A 22,938-nucleotide genomic window follows, 5' to 3' on the forward strand; every position below is an offset into this window, starting at 1 on the left:
TGTGAAGAAGAACTTCCTTTTATTTGTTTTAAACCTGCTACCTATTAATTTCATTTGGTGACCCCTAGTTCTTGTATTATGGGAATAAGTAAATAACTTTTCCTTATCCACTTTCTCAACATCACTCATGACTTTATATACCTCTATCATATCCCCCCTTAGTCTCCTCTTTTCCAAGCTGAAGAAGCCTAGCCTCTTTAATCTCTCCTCATATGGGACCCTCTCCAACCCCCTAATCATTTTAGTTGCCCTTTTCTGAACCTTTTCTAGTGCTAGAATCTCTTTTTTGAGGTGAGGAGACCACATCTGTACACAGTATTCGAGATGTGGGCATACCACGGATTTATATAAGGGCAATTATATATTATCAGTCTTATTTTCTATCCCCTTTTTAATGATTCCTAACATCCTGTTTGATTTTTTGACCACCTCTGCGCACTGCGTGGACATCTTCAGAGAACTATCCACAATGACTCCAAGATCTTTTTCTTGACTCGTTGTAGCTAAATTAGCCCCCATCATATTGCATGTATAGTTGGGGTTATTTTTTCCAGTGTGCATTACTTTACATTTATCCACATTAAATTTCATTTGCCATTTTGTTGCCCAATCACTTAGTTTTGTGAGATCTTTTTGAAGTTCTTCACAATCTGCTTTGGTCTTAACTATCTTGAGTAGGTTAGTATCATTTGCAAACTTTGCCACCTCACAGTTTACCCCTTTCTCCAGATCATTGATGAATAAATTGAATAGGATTGGTCCTAGGACTGACCCTTGGGGAACACCACTAGTTACCCCTCTCCATTCTGAGAATTTACCATTAATTCCTACCCGTTGTTCCCTATCTTTTAACCAGTTTTCAAACCCTCAATCCCTGAGGGTGTTTATTTGTGAGCTGAGGTTCTCTGTCTGACATTTGACTTCTTTCCTGGTTTGTTATGTCCCCAGCGAGCAAACCAGAGCTGTCACAAGGCTGGTTAGATGCTGCTTTCTAGACCAGAGAGCTGGGGTTGATTTAGCATGCTGCCGCCATCAGCTGGTCAGAGAAACCAGGGCAGGAGGGTGGAATTTAGGATTCTCCCACCAAGGGGAGGTCCTGTTGGACTCATCTAGTGGGAGAGAGTCTGAGTCTGAGTTCCTCACATGACACACACACACATTTTCCAGGGAATCAGGTCCCCTGGAGAAAAACTCAAAAGAAGCCCAGACCCAGGAGTGTCAGAGAAGGGAATCACTGTTTGCCTTAAGAGGTGGGTGAGGGAAACGTGCAGGTCCTTAGATCCCTCCAGCACCTGATAGAACCATTTGTGGGGAAAGTCTGGGGAAGCCGAGGAGGACAAGGAGAGGGAAAAAGGCCTTGCAGCTGTTGTGCAATCACCATGCTCTCAGCAGAAGGGTCCAGGGGGCTCAGCACTCAGAACTCACAAGATGGGAAAGCTCAGAGCCCCGTTCCACGGAGTCAGAGTGTGATCAGCTCACAGCGAGGGGGAGCAACACCCCTTCCTTGGTCTCTATGCCAGAGCACCTATCAGCTCAGTGTCCTTCCTGCAAGAGTCGGCTGCTGAGAGGGTTGCGATGGGGTAAATGAAGGCAGAGGAGGATTGTTCCTCCTGGGTTTTTTTTTTTGTGTGGCTCTGTGATCCTGCTGGAGGAAGCATCATTCGAGTTTGTTTCAGTGGCTTGTGTTGGGCTGAGGTTGTGACCCTGAGTACAGGGGTTCCTGCACTCTCTGTTCTTAACCCCTCAGGGAGTGGACAAGGGAGCACTGTCAGAAAGTGGATAGAAAGTAGCCTAAGAAAGTGTAGCATAAATGAGAAAAAAAAAACATCAGCTCTCTAGTGGTCTAGTGTTTAGGATTTGGCACTTTCACTGCCATGGCCTGGGTTTCCCAGTCAGGGAAAAGTAACTTTAAACCAAAAAAGCTTCAGTTATTCTTCACTTGCAATGTAAACAAGCCTGTGGTTTTTTGCTGATTCCCCCATCTTCCCAGCATCTCCAGGGCAGGGCTGGCTCCAGGCACTAGTGCAGCAAGCAGTTTCCTGGGACGGCCAATGGAATGGGGAGGCTTCTGCGGCAGTTGGGCCCTGTCAGTCCCTCTCGGAGGGAAAGACTTGCTGCCAAAACTGGCAGAGGTTGAGCTGCCGCTGATTGCAGCTTTTTTATTTTTTTTTTCCGCTTGGAGTGGCAAAAACACTGGAACTGGCCCTGCTCCATGGAAGACAATTTGTTCAATCCCAGATGAGTGGAGTTCTATCAGTTCTCAGCCTGAGTCCTTAGGTCTTAATCCTAAGGATATTGTCCCATCATAGGGCCATTTCCCTCCTCTCTTTCATACAGAAGCACAATTTTCCTTGCACAGCCACAGGAGCAGCAAGATCTTTCTCTGTCCCTTGTGCAAAGCAGGGGGCCAAATTCCATGGAAACAATGGATGAGTTGGGGCCCTGGGCACATCCAACCCTGGCAGTGAGATGTTCCCTCCTCTCTTTCTTTATGCCCCCGTTGTTATCTCATGGATTGTCTGGGATGGGGGAAAAGCTGAGTTCACTCCAGGTGAAGGGTAAAAAGGACCCTCAAAGTCTCAGGACCCAACCCCTTCTACCAGGATCACCGAGGTGCTGGGGATTTGAGTAGGAAAGGGACTATGTGAATTGTCAAGGTGAGGAATGAATAACAATCCACAACCAGATCCACTTCATTAACCACTGACACAGACTAATCCTGCTGCAGAAAGAAGGGAAACTGGGAGTGATTCTTTGCTGTGCAGCCATGGAAACAATGACCCAATTGCACCGCAGTGAATGTGCTGGGGAAGCTGGACTTTACAGGCAGGTGGCAATAGCAGATCCTAGAAATACCTGGAGCTTCCCACACCACTCCTGCCACCAGGGTCAGGTGTTGAGCGACTCACAGCGCCCCTCCCCTCCCATTACCTTCCAGCAGGAGGTGGCCGCACTCCCCACCCAATGCAGGGGAGAGGGATGAGTGTATCTCTGCACCCTGAGTCCGGGGCACACACTCTCTCTGCCCCACACATCAATTCTGGCCCTGCTGAAAAGTGACCCTAAGAACCAGCAGCCTCCAAGACAGCAGGTTTGGCCCTCAGAGCAGGGAATGTGTCCCCTATGCTGCTCTTAGGCCACTGGATGCTCTGGGAATAGGAGGGCTCTGAGTATGACCGACAGCCTATCTAGGGATGTAACTCAGTGGTAGAGTACATGCTTTGCATGTATGAGGCCCTATGTTCAATCTCCAGTGTTTTGAGGTTCTTTGTTGCACTCTGCTGCTTTGCTCAGGGCCAGCTGGGATGTGGCCCAGCAGTCTCCCTGCAGGAGTTTTAATCCTGCTGAGTGAGGGGCAAGTGCCAATTGAATGCAAGGTCTGGGGGGGTTTCTGCTCCTAAGTCACCTTGGTACATTTAAGATTCCCATCTGCTTTGCTGCTTGGGACAAGGGTAGATGAGAAGGGCGAATCCTCCAGCACTGGAGGGAAAGATCCCATCTGCACAGACAGAGACGCAGACTAGACTTATTTCTAGTCTGGGCCCAATCTTTTCACCTGGTATAGCCCTTGTTCCAGCTCAGGTGATAGCTAGGGGATGTCTCATCACTGCAGCCATGTTTGTTCAGTTCCACCCCCTTATACAGATTTGGTACAAGGCAGGAACATTTTGTCTCTCTCCTGTGGAAAAGCCACAGGTTTAAGATGGATTCCTGTACCAGGTGACACGGTCACATGTCCTGTGAGACCTCAAGCCTTCACTCTTCCTGGCCTGACTCACAGATGGTGCAGGACAGAGCCATCTCCAGTCAATTGTCCTGGTTAATGAGAGCCATCAAGAGTCCAAACCACTATTAATGGCTCACACTTTGCATCATTGCAACAGGACCTCAGAGTTATAGTTCATATTTCTAGTTTCAGATACAGGAATGATCGGTTCATACAAATAGGATGAACACACACAGTAGATTATAAGCTTTGTAATGATACCTTACAAGAGACCTTTCGCATGAAGCATAGTCCAGTCACTTTATATTCACACTCATTAACATATTTTCATAAAATCACATGGAGTGCAACTTCACAACAGGGAAAGGGTTTTACTAGGACACCTGGGAGCAGTTGAGTTTCATGTACAGGCTGTAGTATTAGTTCCTCCAGGTTTCTCATAAGCACACAGGGACCTTAACAGATGCTCTCGATACAGGAATGGCCCAGACACGATAAAGTGATGGCAATTGTATTTTCCTTTTTTATTTTTGCATTTCCAATGACATTTCTGTCTGTGATTTCGTTTTGCTTTGTATAACTGTGTTTTCTCCTGGATTTGATATTTAACTAAAAAAGAAAAATGCCTCAGGGCCGCGGATGGAGGATCACGCTGGGGCTAGGACTGCTAAGAGAGCGAGAGTAGCAGGTTTTCTGTACTGTTTCTCGCTTTCTTTTTCTTGATTAGTTTCTCTTCTGCACGAAATTTGCCTCTTTTACATGTGAGCCTGGTTAGCTCAATTGGACATCAGACTTTTAGTCTGAGAGTACAGGATCCAAGTCCCTGGTCAAACAGACACATAGTTCCCCCTGTGATATTCCTCAAGAACTTCAGAAGGACTCTTCTTGACTTCAGTTTTTCCTTTTCAGAAATTAGCCTTTCCTAGGAATGGCCCTTTACTGCCTGGGACTGAAGATGCTACTTCCTCACCTGTCCATTGACCTAGCAATCTGGAGGAAGAAAGGCCTCTGGGCCTGCAGCAAAGCTCCGTGCGCTGACTTTTTGAACAAATGCAGGGCTAGCCAGAGATGCATGTTCCCACTGAGTCCTCCCTGCCAGAAGTCAACAGAGATCAAAGGCCCCCATGTTGGTCCCATGGTTTAAGGGCCAGCACTCAGGACTTTGAACCGTGAAATCAAAGTTTAAGTCTCAATGAGACCTTGGGGTCCTTTGGTTGCCAGCTAACCATCTTGGGATTTCCAAAGCTTCATCCTGCTCTCCCAAATGACATGGTAGCCTGATCTAATATTTAACTAAAAAATAATTTATCTGTGCACCAAATGGAGGAGCAAGATGGAACTAGGGCTGATAAGGGAGCAAGAATAGCAAATTTTCTGAATTTTCTGTCCTCTTTTTCTTTACTAGTTTCTCTTCTGCACCAAACTTTCCTTTCTTTGTGTGAGCCTGGCTAGCTCAATTGGTAGCACATCAGACTTTTAATCTGAGGGTCCAAGGTTCAAGTCCCTGGTCAAGTAAAGAAGGGGACTTTTCCTCCTGTGGTATTCCCCCCAAAACTGAAGAAGGCATCTCTTTAGGATGTTACTTAACATCACTCCCTCTGCCCCTGTAGGACTTGGCCTCCTCTAGGAAGGGCCATGTACTGCCTGGGACTGAAGGGGCAACTTCCTTTCATGCCCCCTGGCTTCTCAGTCTGGATTAAGAAAGACCTTTCTGGGAACTGCAGCAAACTGCTGCATGACAACTTGGTGAGTAAATGCAGGGCTGCCCCCACAGGGTCATCCACACCAGAGCTCAGCACAGGTCTGGGGGATCCCTATTGGTCCCATGGTGTAAGGGCCAGCACTCAGGACTTTGAATCCTGCAATCTGAGCTGAAGTCTTGTTGGGATCTGAGGGCAGACAATTTCTGTGCCACAAACCCTGCTGGGTCTTCCAAGGCTCTGTCTTGCTTTCTCAAAGGCCATGAAAGCCTGTCTTTTACCTGCCAGCTGTTGCTACTTGAGCACAAGAGGGGACGTTTGATCCAGAAGCCTGGCTGTGCCTGGAGTCCTGTAGGTAGGGATGCAAGCTCCATTTCCTCTGAGTCCTGAAGCTGGGCTGCAGCCTGGCCTAGGAGGCAGCCCTATTGGTTGACCTACTGGCCCAAAGTCACTTGGGCGGTGTTGGTGTTCCCAAGGAATGCTGAAGGGTCTAAGGGAGGGAGGCTTAATACTCTCCCCTATCAGTCAGGGCGGAAGAGAAGGGCTCAAGAGTGGGCAGGTTGATGGCTGGGCCTTCTAGCATTCGGTTGGGGATGAGGTGGGGAATGCGAACTGGGAGAAGCGGTTGCTGGCCTGTTAGGAATATCTCGGCCAGTGGCATAAGTGGACCTTGTCATTAGCCTACAAAGTTGTGATGCTCAAGACTTATCTTTTGGCTGTGGGAAATTTCCTCAGCCATGTGTTTCCCTCTGCTCCACGAGTGCTGCTGAGACCAAACACGATGGCCTTCCTAGCCAATAGGAGCTGCGGAGTTGGTACTCAGGGCAGGGGCAGTGCATGGAGATGCTTCCCCACCCTGGGGGATGCTGGAACATGCCAGCCACTTCTGGGAGTGGCACGGAGGGAGGGAGGTAGAGTGGGCAGGGAGTCACATCAATGTTGCTGGCACATCTCTGCATGATTCCCTTGGCAGCACCAAACAAGGGATGTTTTCCACTGCCCAGGATACCCAGCCAGGGACTGATGTGCTGGAGATATGTTGGGAAAGGGACTGTCTGAATTCCCAAGGCAGGGAATGAACAATCTACAGCAACATCATTAACCACAAACACATTCTAACCATGCTCCAGCCGGTAGGGAAATGGGCAGGAATTCTTGCTGTTCAGCCAGGGCCACACGTACAGAGCTGACAGCAGTGAGTGTGCTGGGGAAGCTGGTCTGAGCAAACAATTGGAAATGCCCCTTCAGTGAGAACAGAACCAGAGTGAAGAAAGGCCCCTGTCTTAAGCGGTTGTGGCTGAGTGCTTAGGGAGCTGGGTTGAAGCCATAGGTGTCTTTCTGTGGAGTTTTGATTCTTGCCAGCTAGGGAAGGCTGGCGTGTGGTGTCTTCATGGCTGTACTTTCAGTGATGCAGGTTTCTCTATCCCATTGTTCCATGGGCATCCTACTAGATTGCCAGCTGCCTTTCAACTGCAGTGTGGAGACTGTGTATGGGGAGAGACAGTGAGTGTGTCGAAGTACGTAGGAGCAGATCATTATTATCTCTACTTGAAAGAGGAAGAAGCTAAGGCTGAGAAAGGAGAATTGACTTGTCTTAGGTCACACAGCCAGGCAGTGGCAGAGTTGGGAATAGGACCCAAGAGCCCTGATTTTCAAACTAACCATCAGATCTTGAATTTCAGGCATTGAATGACCTGAGTAAAGTGCTCTCAGATGAGCTCCAGACCAACAGCAGTGCACAGTAATTATTCAGCAAGTATTTGAGGAGAACTGCAATGTTACAGAGAATCATGAACTGCTCAGAGACAATTAATGCAGAGAAGCAGCAAAATTCATCAAACATATAAGTGGTTATGACTTATTTCCTTGGTCTTCAAAGAGAACAACAAGGACCTGAGTCTCCTCCATGTCAATAACCCCCTGCTCAGCCAATCAGAGTAGAGACTGAGCATGGCAGGCTGAGGGTTCTCACTAGAGAGCCCAAAGGATGGCCCAGGTCACAGGTGGGGATCCCTGCCCGAGCACTATTTCAGCCCCACATTTTTGGGTGGACCTCCCACAGTGGGAGCTGCAGAGTATGTCTACACTACGGGATTATTCTGATTTTACATAAACCGGTTTTGTAAACAGATTGTATAAAGTCGAGTGCATGTGGCCACACTAAGCACATTAATTCGGCGGGGTGTGCTTCCATGGGCCAAAGCTAGCGTCGATTTCTGGAGCGTTGCAGTGTGGGTAGCTATTCCGTAGCTATCCCATAGTTCCCGCAGTCTCCTCCGACCCTTGGAATTCTGGGTTGAGATCCCAGTGCCTGATGAGGCAAAAATCATTGTTGCGGGTGGTTCTGGGTAAATGTCGTCACTCATTCCTTCCTCTGGGAAAGCAACGGCAAACAATCATTTCACGCCCTTTTTCCCTGGATTGCCCTGGCAGACACCATAGCATGGCAACCATGGAGCCTGTTTTGCATTTTGTCACTTGCACCGTACGTGTACTAGATGCCACTGACAGAGGCGGTACTGCAGCGCTACACAGCAGCATTCATTTGCCTTTGCATGATAGCAGAGATGATTATCAGTTGTTCTGTACCGTTTGCTGTGCCATTGTAAATTGGCAATGAGACGATTGTTATCTGTTGTTCTGTGCTGTCTGCTGCTGTCATGGGTGCTCCTGGCTGACCTTTGCTGAAGTTGGCCAAGAACGCAAAGACAAAAATAGGAATGACTCCCCTGGTCATTCCCTTCTTTACATTGTATCTAAAAATAGAGTCAGTCCTGCCTAGAATATGGGGCAAGTGTACTAGAGAACCAGACAGCACAGCTGCTCCGTGTCAGATCCCACAGAAATAATGACTCATGCCGTTCTAAGGGGTGCCCCTACAACAACCTCACCTGTTGCTTCTCTCCTCCCGCAACCCTCCTGGGCTACCGTGGCAGTGTCCCCCCATTTGTGTGATGAAGTAATAAGGAATGCAGAAATAAGAAACACTGACTTGTTAGAGATAAAATGAGGGGGAGGCAGCCTCCAACTGCTATTAGTCCAGGCACGACATTAAGCAGTGCGGGGGAGAGGAGCCCAGCATCCTGCTGCTATGGTAGTCCAGGCAGTACAGAATCTTTTCTTTACACATGAAAAGCAGCAGGCCCTTTAAATCGTCTCCCAAGCCCCCATGCCGGAGCCCTGGGGAGCAAATCACTGCCGTGGATGCTGCTCTCTCCAGCTTTGCGAACCCAGAGCAGGGGCGGCAGAAGCTTCCTTACAGTGGGGGGGCACTGTTATCCGAACTGTGGCACCCTCATGACACCCCTTCCCTAAGGACCCCCACTCACAGCACCTCTCCCCTCGAGGCCACACCCACAGAACGCCTCTTCCCCAAGACTGTACTCTTTCCCCTCCCCTCCATCATTTGTCCTAACAGCCAATAAAGAGTCGTGGGGCCATGGCCCTCTAACCCCCCTGTTCCAGCACCCCTGACACAGAGCTAAGCAGGCAGCAGTGTGTACGTGTATGTGTGTGTGTGTGACAGAGAGTGCTGTGCTGTGCTGAGCTGAGCCAGTGAGAGAAGAGGGGCTGATGTCGGGGCTGTCCCCTGCCTCAGGACTGGTTGCTTCCAGCAGCTGTCTGAACTTAGAGACAGTGTGCCGACACACTCACTCTTCCACAACACACACACTGTCTCTCCTCACCCCCCACCCCCACTCTCTACCCCATCACTTGCACATTGCAGTTGAAAAGCAGCTGGCAATCTAGTAGGATGCCCATAGAACAATGGAATAGAGAAACCTGCATCATGTGATGCTGTACCAGCCCGTGAGTCATTGCAAACCCTTCCCAAAGCACCCTGCAGCCAGTTGCACAGTGGGATAGCTACCCACAGTGCACTGCTCTCTGTGGTGATCCAAGAGATTCTAGCATGGATGTGCACTGGTGACACAGGGTGGACATGCAACAGCTGTTCAATTAAAACACTTTAACTAAAGCCATATCACCCATTAGTGTAAGTCTAGCTTGAGAGTGAGACAAGGCCCAGCTCTGTTAAAACTAAAGAACCACAACTTCCTATGTAGTTTGACTGCAGATCAAGTGGTCCTTGGTTCAAATCCAAGTGCCCTCTCATAAACCTGTTCCTTCAATAAAAATAATTCCATCTGCAGTATGTTCAGGAGCTCCACTAAATAGGGACCCCTGAAATGAATGGACACACTCAATGTTTTCCTCTGCAAATGCATAAAAATCTAGCAAACATGTCCCCCAACTGAAATCACTTCCAATCCTCTAAGTCTCTAGGTTTGTTTTCATCAATTAAACAAAGGCACATGAAGACGCATTTGCAGGTCCTTGGCCTTCATGGGCTACAGTGCGCAGAAAAACAAGAACCACATCCACTTGGGAGGAATGGGCTAGTCTGTATTACATTTGGTAAGTAAGTTGCCATTGGGACCGAAAACTCTACTGGAGGTGGACAGGAGCCGTTACAAAAATAAAATAACCAAGATTTACCAAACTCCCTGTTACACATTCAATCCTCTGTTTGTGCACACGGCATCAATTGGGGCTTTAATAAATGGCAGCCTTCCTTTAACACAGATCGTTGTTCCTTGTGACTTTCAGATGCATTTGAATGGCAGCTGTTTAGAGGTCATGTGCTGCTAGCTCATGAGCAGCAGCAGAGTCTTTGTACGTTTACCAACCGTAGAGCTGTGTGTGTCTGCATCCAAGTAACTGCAGAGTCAGTGTAGTACCAGACAGTTAATTGCACAGTTTCACTTTCCGGTCTCATTGATCATTTGGGTAGAAACAGCAATGGTTTGGTGGTTTTTGGTTTTTTTCCCCTTCATTTTCTCCTAAGGAATGTGTGATCTTGAGCATGTTATTTTAAGTTCCCTGCGGGTCAGGAAAATTCCATCTCCTTGAAATAAGTGGGGAAGTGACCTGTTTGTGTAACCTAGAATAACAGAGCTTTTATAAAGAAGTTTTGCCTTTAATATACTGGGATAAAGACAGTAAATAGTAAATTCTACAGCCAGACACCAGGCCAGGATCAATTGATGGGGCCAGGATCAATTAATTCCAGAAGAAACAAACTCTTGGGAAGTAGATGTAATTTGTCCCCAAACCTTTCTTTATTCTCATATGCTCTCAGGGATTCTCTCCTAGAGGGCAGAGTTAAGGTTATCTGGGCATGTACCCTCACTCTGTATTCCCTGTTTTTCCAGAATTTGAGTTTTACTGAACTCGATGTTCTGGAAGGTAAGAGATATTCACAGTCAAAGTTAACTCTGTGTTAATAAAGGTTTTGTTAGTGGCAAATAATGAGACTAATCCCTCACTGCGGTAATTCCACTGACTTCAGTGTACTCATCCTCATTTCTAGTTCCAAAAAAATAAGCAAATTAAAACAACCTTGAGAACTAAAATGCTGTGATAAAATGGAAATTTTAGTAGCTCAAATAATTCAGTTTCTTCTGTTTTGTGCGTGTGTAAATGGCACATGTTAATTTATAAGCACATCTTTCTTAACTTCTTCAAATATTCTGTAGTACATTAACTAGATCAAGTGGGTTGTTCAATGGAGGGAGGTTTTCATGCATTGCCCAAAACATATTTTTCATGTTATGTAAATGAACACAACTCATTGAACACAAAATTGTGTATTTCATGCCATGAACTGAGTCGGTAGGTCAAATTAATAGGCTTGTTTTTTCTCTGTCTCTCTCCACGAAAAAAGGAAGAAACTGTGAAAATACCCATGGAGAGAGGGTGTTTCTGAGAGCTGGGGTAGATATGGAGATATTTATGAAAGGAGGAGAGGCCAAAGTAGGGCCTTAGCTGGAACAAATGGGGAGGTTTTTTGTGCAGTTTCATTTCAGCCAGCCTCACATCCTGTAGTCCCTACTTCACCACCCCACCAACAAAGCCACCTGTGACTCCTAAGACAGCCCCACTGCAAAAACTGCAGAACCCTCAGCACTCCCTCTCCTAGCTGGATCCCCTGGCAGCCAGAGCTCTCCGCAGAACTGTTGTGGTTGCTCTCCTGAGTGTCTGATCAAGGATGGCTATCGGCTTCTCCTGAGAATGCAGCTGAGAAATGACTCACCCTTCTCTAGATTCTCGCCTCTGGGCTCTGAGAAGCAGGATGGGCCCTGTATGATAAAGTTCATGCAACATTCCCCTCTCATCCCAGCCCTGGTTTGTCACTAGTAGCCTGCTGTGTCTGGGTAGCAGCAAAGGATGTTTCCCAACATTCAGGAGACCCCAGCCTGGGACTAAAGTCAGCCCAGCCCAGACCCCACATCCTAAAGTGAATAAGAAAAATTTATTTACTTGTTCTCATAATATAAGAACTAGGGAACACCAAATGAAAGTAATGGGCAGCAGGTTTAAAACAAATAAAAGGAGGTTCTTCACACAGTGCACAGTCAACATGTCAAACTCCTTGGCTGAGAAGGTTGTGAAGGCTGGGACTATAATAGGATTTAAAAAAAAAACCTAGATAAATTCATGGAGGTTAAGTCCATTGATGGCTATTATCCAGGATGGGTAAAGAATGGTGTCCCTAGCCTCTGTTTGTCATAGGGTGGAGATGGATGGTAGGAGAGAGATCACTTGATCATTACCTGTTAGGTTCAGTCCCTCTGGGGCACCTGTCATTGGCCACTGTTGGCAGACAGGATACTGGGCTGGATGAACCTTTGGTCTGACCCAGTATGGCTGTTCTCATGTTCTTATGAAGGGAGGGAGAAAGCCCTGCAACACAGTTTCTGTAGTGTAGTGGTTATCACATTTACCTAACATGCAAAAGGTGATTGGTTCAAAAACAGGAGGTTTTACTTTTTCTGCCTGTCCAGCAAAGCGCTCCTACTGCTGCCACTGTCCTGTCCTGCAGTGACCCCAACCCCTGCATGGCAGACGGTGGTGAAATGAGCTGAGCAAAAAGCCTTGGCATCAGCAGGGGAAAGCTAGAGGGTCTAGGCCAGTCACCTTTTGAAGCCTTGTGACTTGGCCTCCTCTGCCCTTGGAGGTTGGCCTACGGAGGTCGGCTCTTCCTGCTGGCCTCCTTTGTGTGACATGCCAAAGGAGGGAGTGAGGCAGGAACGGGGCAAAAGAGGAAAGTCCAGCTGAGGAAGGCAGGGCAGAAGCTAAGCACCTCAGTGCTGCTAAGTGGGTTTAGTAGAGAGCCACCAATCGTTCTGCAAAGCCTGGGGAGGTGCAGTTGGCTGCTGGGAGGTAGAATCCTGTGCCTGCCTCTTGGTTTCCCAGGGATGGCTACTTGCATCCCAGGAGAAGAAGGATGGTTCTGGGTGAAAGGAAGGCAAGCAAAGCTATGGGAGGAAATTTGGGTGCAGGGTGCTGGCTCTGCACTGGGGGAGGGGATTGGGGTGTAGGAGGGGAGATGCTTACCTCGGGCAGTGCAGCTCCCAAAGTGATCGGTACAGACAACCCTGCGTCAGCAGCTCCTAGGTGGGCCATGCCAGGGTGTGTCCATGCACTGCTGCATGGAGGCGCTGCCCCCAGAGCTCCCATTGGTTGCAGTTCCTGGCCAATGGGAGCTGCGGAGTTGGTACTTGGGGCAGGGGCAATGATTGGAGACCCTCCCCCCGCCCCAGGGGATGCTGGGACATGCCAACCACTTCTGGGAGTGGCACGGAGGGATGGAGGTAGAGTGGGCAGGGAGCCACCTTAGTGCTGTTGGCACATCTCTGCACACCCATGGGGGGAGGGGAGCAGAGGTCGCCCATGTGCTGCCTGGGGTAGGAGCAGTGCACAGAGCTGCCTCCCCTACTGGGTCTATTACAGGAGTGGATGGGTGGGGTCTTTTGGCCTGTGTGGTGCAGCAGGACGGACTAGATGATCACATTGGTCCCTTCTGACCTTAAAGGCTCCGAGTCTAAAAGTGAGAGGGAAGTAAAGGAAGTTTTTTTTTAAAAAAACCAAACATTGTAATACCAAGATGACTCCAACAGCTCATTGTACGGTCCCACCCCTTTCTTCCTCCATTGTGCATTGAATGACCTGTAGGACATTGATTGTCTCATTCCATTGATAAACTGATACAATGCAACTGAAATTAAACCAACTCCCAAGGGAGAAAACATCACATCACTGCATTGGCTGGGAATCAAACCCAGGTCAACTGTTTGGAAGGCAGCTATGCTCACCACTATACCATCAATGCATCTGGCAAAAGCGTTACTTATGCTTGCAAAATGAGGATAGAGCAGCATTGAGGAGATTTTTCGGCCTGTTAAAATGTACTGGATTCTCATCACTAAAAAAAACCACCTCCATCGTCACTTGAGTTTGAACCATCAGCCTTTCAATTAGCCACCAAAGTTGTTAATCACAGGGTATGTCTACACTACGAGATTATTCCGATTTTACAGAAACTGTTTTTTGGAAACAGATTGTATAAAGTCGAGGGCACGCGGACACACTAAGTATATTAATTCGGTGGTGTGCATCCATGTACAGAGGCTAGCGTCGATTTCCGGAGCGTTGCACTGTAGGTAGCTATCCCATAGCTATCCCATAGTTTCCGCAGTCTCTCCCACCCACTGGAATTCTGGGTTGATGTCCCAGTGCCTGATGGGGCAAAAACAGTGTCGTGGGTGATTCTGGGTAAATGTCGTCACTCACTCCTCCCTCCGTGAAAGCAACGGCAGACAATCATTTTGCGCCCTTTTCCCTGGATTGCCTGGGCAGACACCATAGCACGGCAACCATGGAGCCTGTTCAGCTTTTTTTCACTGTCACCATATGTCTACTGGATGGTGCTGACAGACGCAGTTCTGCAGCGCTACACAGCAGCATCCTCTTGCCTTTTGCAAGTTAGCAAAGATGGTTATCAGCCATACTGTCCCATCTGCTGCTTTGCAAGCTCTTTTTTGATTCTGGGACTGCATGGTCACCTGTGCTGAGCAGTGCTCCACGCTAAGCAAACAGGAAATAAAATTCAAAATTTCACCGGGCTTTTCCTGTCTACCTGGCCAATGCATCCGAATTCAGATTGCTGTCCAAAGCGGTCATAATGGTGCACTGTGGGATGGCGCCTGGAGGCCAATACCATTGAATTGTGGCCACACTAACCCTAATCCGAAATAGCAATACCGATTTCAGCACTACTCCCCTCATCGGGGAGGAGTACAGATACCAGTATTTAGAACTCTTTATATCGATATAAGGGCTTCATTGTGTGGACGGGTGCAGGGTTAATGCTATTTAACGCTGCTAAATTTGATATAAACTCATAGTGTTGACCGGGCCAGAGACAGCAGCAGGTTTCCCCTATTGTTTCCCACTCCTGTGCCACCAGCCACTGCCCCTCTGATGCATCCCCTTCACCCCTAACCCCTGCACCCCCTCCTGCACCCATGTGGGGACAGTGACCTGTGTGCATGGAGCAGCTCGCATTGCTACCCGCTCCTCCCTGGAATGCTGCTCCTCTGGGCACCCCTAGGAGCTGCAGAGGTGGGGTGGGGGGGCAAGAAGCAACATCATCTGAGTTCCCTGCATCCAGGTCACTTTCCTCAGCCAGGCTGCATAAGGGGAGGGCAGAGAGCAGCAGCTTCTGATGCTCCCCTCACAGCACAGCCCAGGTGGGGAAAGTGACCAGGACGCATGGAGCACATAGGGTTGCACCTCGCTCCCCTCAACCCTCTATGGGGCCATGGAGGAGCACTGGGGCAGGGGAGAGCAGTGAGCACCTTCGCACTGCCACACGGTGCCCTTTGACCCCCTGGAGCCCTAGGCGGCTGCTGGGGGGCCCCCCCCATAAGGCCAGCCAAGCTCCCCAGCAAGAACAGCAGAGAACACAGGGAGACTGGCCACACACTGAGCAGTGGTAGCCTGGGCAGCACGTAATGGAGGCTTGGGTGGGCTCAGCCTCCCCAAACCTTGCATCGACAAGGAGCCAGTGGAGCCCATGACTGGGGGCCCTGGAGAAATTATGTCCCCCCTGGAAAAGTCTCCCCCATGTCAGCCCCAGGGCTGGAGGAACTCCCACTCCGTGCTACGGCCCGGGGGCTGGAGCAGGGGCACAGAGCTTCTCTGATCTTGGGGCCACAGCGGGGCAGGGGTAAAGGAGTGACAGGGTGGGGCTAGTGGGGGAAGTGGTGGAACAGAGGTGACATAGTGGATGGGGCCGTGGGTGGAGGTGTGGCAGGGGGCAGAGCCACAGACAGAAGTGAGGGGGCCTAGTTCCAGTGCTGGGGCCCCTGCACTTGTTCTCCCTTTCCCTGGGCTTTGGCATCACTAGCCCCTGCTTAACGTGTAGGGTTCAGTGGTCCCCAAAATGTGGGGCATGACTCCTAGGGGAACAAAGAGGAAGATTCATAGGGGCACCTCAGGGGCTGAGCCAGCCTGAATGGAGGGAGCACCAGTCAGCCCGACTCTGTCCCAGCTCTTTTCCAACCCCACCCTCAGCCTGGGCCCCTGATTGCCAGCTCGGCCTCAACCCCCTTACCCCTGTCTGCACCCCTCTCTTCAGCAAGCAACACCCCACTCCCAGCCCCAGTTTTCAACTGTGGCTCCGAGGGCCCACAGCCATGGATAAGAGGGCACAGTGTGAAATGTTTGGGGACCACTGCTTTAGGGTGACATTCTGAATCACTTCTATGCAGTCCAATAACAGCTATTCCTCACCCAGCAGGACCGACTAAGTATGTTCTGCTGCCCTTCACACATGCAGGAAGGATAATAACATTTCATACCACTCAGTGCTAAAGTGATTTGTAACCCGCCACCAGCTAAAACTGGCCATTTTGGGGAAGCGGCCCCATGATGCTGCATACCTAGGCAGAGTAGCTGTGTCTATGCAAACACTGTCTGTTCCTGAAGCCTTTCCCACAGCTGGTCACTAGGTGTGAGGGGGGAGCTCATTCAGCCCCTGCTTCCGCTTAGTATTTAAAAACACCTTAGTGTCCCTATCTCTGCTGGCCTTAGATTTCTCATCCTTTCCACATCCTGACATCTCAGATGAGGTGGCCGAGTGGTTAAGGCGATGGATTGCTAATCCATTGTGCTCTGCACGCATGGGTTCGAATCCCATCCTCATCGGATGCATTTAGTCTTCACTCCTCCTTTCTAGATAACCATCTCCCCCTTTGGTACAATGACAGATCAAACAATGTTGCTTCCTGCAAACAAAAGCTTGCTCAGAAACCCCTCTGCTTTAAATAAAATGTCTAAATCTCAGATTTCTAAAAAAAATAATCTCTAGTCCTGTATGTCTTAGTTTTTATCTCAAAAGGTAACAGCCTCATTATCTCCCCCAAACACCCTGAGACCTCCCCAAAGTATTAAAATACCCCAGTTCTCAGCAAGGCCATGACAGTGACCCACAGCTAGAGTGTCTAGGCTAAGCTGTTCTGAAGGAGGCAACTCAAACATTTTCTCTCTACTTCCCTTGGCAAGGTCTGACTGGGAAAACAAAATTCCCCAAACTGAAAATTTTCAGCTGAAAAACCAGTACTAGCTATTTGGAGACTTTGGTTTGAATGCATTATTATTATTATCTTCTGATTTATGAATCAGATTTGTCATCCAGGTGTGTTTCCAGCTGTTGATTTGTGGGGGAGAGATGCCAAGTCATGATGTCTCTTCCCCTCTTTCATAGTTTCTTCCAACTTTCTAGAAAGCTCCTTTGCTATGACGTGAGTCAAGCAGTGTCCATTGTTGCTGTGTTATCTCGATGAAGTCTGCATTGTACACGGTTCCTGGAATAGTCCTTGGGACTGTAGCCACCTTTAATAGGCCAGCAGTGAGTCTGGCTCCTCCCTTGTCGCACCTGAAAGGCTGGTGGGGGGTATTTCCCAACTTGATAACATATTTCTGTAATGCACACAGAGCAAACTTCATAACTTCCCAAACCAATGTGAGCCCATAGAATGCAAGAAGACATTAAGGTTCAACAAATGAACAGTTCAAGATTTTTGAAATGATACCTCACCAGGCAGCCTTTTTCAAAACGTATCATCACTATATGAGAGTGGTGAATATGGGGCTTGCAGGGTGCTGCTTTAAGCACAGCGTGCCACACCTGGGCTTCCATTGCAATGGGAACGTACCCTTAGAATCCATCTCTCCCAGGATAAAGATGGCAGCATGACTGGCCTGGGTCATCTGATTTGGGCTCATTATGCTAAAGCTGAGAGGCTAAAAACTGTGGTGCAGATATTTGTGTTCACACTGAAGCCTGGGTTCAGAAACCCTCACTCCTCGTGGAGTCTCAGAGGTTGGGTTCAAGTCCATACGTCTGCACTGTAATTTTATAGTCTTGCAGTCCAAGTCCCATAACCCTGAGTCAGCTGACATGGGCTTTGAGACAGGTGACCTGGGTGTTTTAATCACAGTGTAGACATAACACTAGGATAGGTCTAGGAGCTCAGAAGGTTGGGAGGGAGTTTAGCAAGTGCAAATGGTAAAACCGCAGGGAAGTATTACCCTGGACTCATGGCAGTTCTCCGTTGGTCTGTCTGCTTTTGAGGCAGGGATAATAACTCCCAGTGGTGCCCTGTTGAGTGGCTTTTGGGGTATCTGCTCTTGGCTGTTGTCAGAAGGACCTTTGGTCTAGCCCAGTGTGGGTTTTCTTATGGTTTAAATTACACACACAGGCACTGATAACAGAGTTACTGAACGTTTGGGAGTTAGGAGCTGGTAGGTCAGTGGTCCAGTCCCTTCATGGATGACCCCCTCCCTCTGGGACAGGGGCAGGTCTGAGCTCTCACACCAAATGCTCATTGTGGCTGCCAGAATCTGTGGCCAGCTCATTTAGTTTATGCCGAGGGTTGAGTCCTGCTTTGTGCCCAGTGTCTGAGAATGAAAATCCTAAACCACCCTATGAAATAATGAATGCAGCAGGATGTGCTATTGTCCCTGCCCCAAAGCAGACAGACCAATGGAGAAATGCCATTGAGTCCAGGGTAATACTTCATTGCGGTTTTACCTTTTTTGCTTGCTAAACTCCCTCCCAACTTTGAGGGGGCCCAGAGCCCAGTATTGAGCCTGAGCTGAGACATCTACACTGCAAATTTACCACTCCACGGCCAAAGCCTCGGGAGCCTGAGCTGGCATGGGGCAGCCCTGGGTGTTTCACTGCAGCGTGGACATAGCGTAGTATTATGTCTGCACTGTCATAAACACACCCAAGTCACTATTCTCAAATCCTGGGTCAGTTGATTCAGGCTTGTGGGGCTTGTGCTGCAGGGTTATAAAATTACAGTGTAGACACTTGGGCTTGAGCCCAGCCTCCGAGACCCCACAAGGGTGAGGGTCTCCGAGCCTGGGCTCCAGTCTGAGCCTAAATGTCTGCACTGCACTTTTTAGCCTCACAACCTGAGCCCCAGGAGTCCAAGTCAGATGATCCAGGCCAGCCGGGCCACACTGCTTTTATTACGTTATAGATGCCCTCTCAGGGTGTGTCTACATTGCAATGTAAGCCCAGGGTTAGCAGAAGTCATGTCAGCAGCCCCAACGCATAAACATAAACCAAGAGGAAAAGACCCACCCCCCAAATAAGCTGGGCAGTGTCCTTCTCCCTACGGTTCATAAGTCCAGCAACCAAAAGTCCTTTAACATGAGCCATCCCCTCTCTGCACCCTACTCACAGCTGTTGTCCTTAGTCAGTGCAAGCCCAGAGGTGCCTCTGTACAGTTCACATGCCATCCTGGGTGGAAAGGGGGGAAAATAAGAAGGCACTATTCTCACTATGTTGTCTGCGGACTCACTCATCCCTCCACAGCCACCCTGTCCTAACACTGATCTAATCCCTAAATTTTAGTATTAAGACCCAGGCTCCAGCCCATTTGGCTTTGGAACCACTGTCCCCTGCCTAGCAAGTGCTATTGAACTGAGATTGAGTCCCTCAGTCGGGGTCTGCCGAGCACAGTTGTGCTGCCCTCAATTTACACAACAAGGATAACAACGCTTTATTTCTCCTGCTCCAAAAACAAGGAGGCTGGGAATCCAACACCAGGCAAAAGTGATCATTTCGGCAAGCAATCCAACATATTTCCAACATACTGTAAAATCCACATGCAAACTCATACACGAAACCTTGCAAGAAAATCTCCCTGAGAGAGTCTGAAGCACCTGCTGCTGGAGGGAAGGAGGGAGCCGTGGTTTGGGATTGAGTGGCACTGGGAATAGAAGGGGGCATGGGTTGGGATTGAGGGGGCTGTGGGTAGGGACAGAGGAGAAGGGTGAAGAGGAGTAGGCTCTGGTTGGGAGTAAGAAGTAGTGTGCATAGGAGGGACTGAAGTTTGGGATTGAGGGGCACTGGGAAAAGAGGGGACATGGGTTTAGGCTGAAGAGCATCGTCATTTGGGGATCCAGCAGTACAGGGGAAAGCAGCAGGTGATTCTAATTCCTAGGGATATTCTATGTGTGTGTGTGTGCAGGTAAGGAACATGCTATATGCCCAGAGGCCTTTATTCCTCCAGGCTGCAAGGACAGAGGGGCTATCAGGAAGTTGCCCCTTCAAACCCACACACAAAAAGGCCCTTCTGAGGAAAGGGAAAATCCTGAAGAGAAAACATTATGTCAAAGAGGACTGCAGAGAGACAGTTTAAGTTCTTGGAAAGTAGTTCATCACCTGACCATGGATTTGAACCTTGGACCCTCAGTTTAAAAGTCTGATGCTTTTCCAGCTGAGCTTGTCAGACTCACAAGGTAGAAGAGCAGCTTGGTGCAGAGAAGAACTAGTCAAGAAAACAAGAGTGGGAAACAGAAGGGAAAACCTGCTGCTCTCTCTGGCCTGGTCAACACTGCAAGTTTATATATAATTTAGCAGCATTAAATCACATTAACCCTGCACCTGTCCACACAACGAAGCCCTTTATATCGATATAAAGGACTCTTAATACTGATATCTGTCCTCCTCCCCGATGAGGGGAGTAGCGCTGAAATCAGAATTTGCTATGTCGGATTAGGGTTAGTGTGGCTGCAATTCAGCGGTATTAGCCCCCTTTGAGCTCTGCTTGCAGAGGCAATAAAGTCAGTGTTGTTTCACATTCCTGCATTCTTTATCACACAAATGGGGGGATAACTGCTGCAGTAGCCCAGGAGGGGTAGCAGAGGAGGGAAGCAAAGGGTGGCGTTGTTGCAGGGGCACCCCCTGGAATGGCATGCAGCTCATCATTTCTGCAGGATGTCTGGGGCTCTGACCTGGAGAAGCCATTTCCCTCTCTGGTTCTTTAGTAGGCTTGCCTGATAGTCTAGACAGGACTGACCCTCCCTTTAGACAAAACTCAAAGAAGGGAATGACCTGGGGAGTCATTCCCATTTTTGTCCATGCGCCCCTGGCCAACCTCACCGAGGCCGGCCAGGAGCACCCATGACGGCAGCAGATGGTACAGTATAACTGGTAATTGTCATTGTCAACTTGCAAAGCAGCAGACGGGACGGTATGGTTGGTAACCATCTTTGCTAACTTGAAAAGGCAAGGGGATGCTGCTGTGTAGTGCTGTAGTACCGTGTCTGTCAGCATCATCCAGTAGTCATACGGTGACGGTGAAAAAAGGCTGAACGGGCTCCATGGTTGTCATGCTATGGTGCCTGCCCAGGCAATCCAGGGAAAAGGGTGCGAAATGATGGTCTGCCATTGCTTTCACGGAGGGAGGACTGAGTGATAACATTTACCCAGAATCACCCACTACACTGTTTTTGCCCCATCAGGCATTGGGATCTCAACCCAGATTTCCAATGGGTGGGAGAGACTGCCGAAACTATGGGATAGCTATGGGATAGCTACCCACAGTGCAACGCTCCGGAAATTGACACTCGCCTCGGTATATGGACGCACACCGCCGAACTAATGTGCTTAGTGTGTCCGCGTGCACTCGACTTTATACAATCTATTTCCAAAACTGGTTTCTGTAAAATTGGAATAATCCCATAGTGTAGACATACCCTGTGATTAACAACTTTGGTGGCTAATTGAAAGGCTGATGGTTCAAACTCAAGTGAATATGGAGGTGGTTTTTTTTAGTGATGAGAATCCAGTTCATTTTAATGGGCAGAAAAGCTCCTCAATGCTTGTCTAGCCTCATTGGGCAAGCATAAGTGACACTTCTACCAGATGCATTGGTGGTATAGTGGTGAGCATAGCTATATTCCAAGTAGTTGACCAGGGTTTGATTCCCAGCCAGTACAGTGATGTGATGTTTCATCTGCTGGGAATTAGTTTAATTTCAGTCACATTGTATGAGTTTATCAATGGAATGAGAGAATCAATGTTCTGCAGGTCATTCAATACACAATGGAGGAAGAAAGGGGTGGGACTAGACAATGAGCAGGTGGAGTTAATCTGGTATTACAATGTTTGGGTTTTTTTAAAAAACTTCCTTTACTTCTCTCTCCCTTTTAGGCTCAGAGCCTTTAAGGTCAGAAAGGACCAATGTGATCATCTAGTCCGACCTGCTGCACCTTACAGGCCAAAAGACCCTCCCCCTCCTGTAATAGACCCAGTAGGGGAGGCAGCTCTGTGCACTGCCCCTACCCCAGGCAGCACATGGACGACCTCTGCCCCCTTCCCCTAATGGGTGTGCAGAGATGTGCCAGCAGCACTAAGGTGGCTCCCTGCCCACTCTGCCTCCATCCCTCTGTGTCACTCCCAGAAATGGCCGGCATGTCCCAGCATCCCCTGGGGTGCAGGGAGTGTCTCCATTCACTACCCCTGCCCCTAGTACCAACTCTGCAGCTTCCATTGGCCAGGAACTGCAGCCAATAGGAGCTCTGGGGGCAGAGCCTGCAGGCAGCGGCACACAGAGACCCCCTGGCACGGCCCACCTAGGACCTGCTCCCCCAGGGTTGTGTGTACCAGTCACTTTGGGAGCTGCAGTGCCCGGGGTAAGCGCCCCCCCTCCTGCACCCCAGCCCGCTCCCCCAGCGCAGAGCCTGCATCCCACACCCAAATTTCCTCCCAGACCTTTGCTTGTTTTCCTTTCACCCAGAACCATCCTTCTTCTCCTGGGATGCAAGTAGCCATCCCTGGAAAGCCAAAAGGTAAGCACAGGATTCTACCTCCCAGCAGCCAACCACACCTCCCCAGGCTTTTCAGGCGTTGCAGAACAAATGGGCTTAGCTTCTGCCCTGCCTTCCTCAGCTAGACTTTCCTCTTTTGCCCCATTCCTGCCTCACTCCCTCCTTTGGCAAGTCACACAAAGGAAGCCAGCAGGAAGAGCCGGCCGCCATAGGGCAACCTCCACGGGCAGAGGAGACTAAGCCACAAGGCTTCAAAAGGTGACTGGCCAAGGTCATCTAGTTTTCACCTGCTGATGCTAAGGCTTTTTCCCAGCTCATTTTACCACCCTCTGTCCTGCAGGGGTTGAGCTTATTGCAGCTGTTACCCAAAATTGGGCCAGCTAGTAAGCGTAGGGAGGACTAATGACCCACCAGAGTTTGGCAGAAAGCAGCAGGTTTATTATACTGACAGCTAAGTTCAAAAGAGGAAGCGGGGGTGTCACACTCACACTTGCATACTCATGCTTCCAGGACAGGCACAGCACTGGAGAT

At 49.1% G+C, this 22,938-nt stretch overlaps 1 long non-coding RNA gene and 1 other non-coding gene across 2 annotated transcripts in view; both read left to right on the plus strand.

The window, feature by feature from the left end:
- The window catches only part of LOC127041589 (uncharacterized), a 244,742-nt gene that overhangs the window by 29,413 nt on the left and 192,391 nt on the right, over nt 1-22,938 (plus strand). The gene's annotated exons all lie outside the window — the stretch shown is intronic.
- TRNAS-GCU (transfer RNA serine (anticodon GCU)) lies at nt 16,401-16,482 on the plus strand. Its single transcript has one exon. It is a non-coding gene; the product is annotated as a tRNA-Ser (tRNA).

This window comes from Gopherus flavomarginatus (assembly GCF_025201925.1).
Source record: "Gopherus flavomarginatus isolate rGopFla2 chromosome 13 unlocalized genomic scaffold, rGopFla2.mat.asm SUPER_13_unloc_3, whole genome shotgun sequence".
Classification (NCBI taxonomy): domain Eukaryota; kingdom Metazoa; phylum Chordata; order Testudines; family Testudinidae; genus Gopherus; species Gopherus flavomarginatus.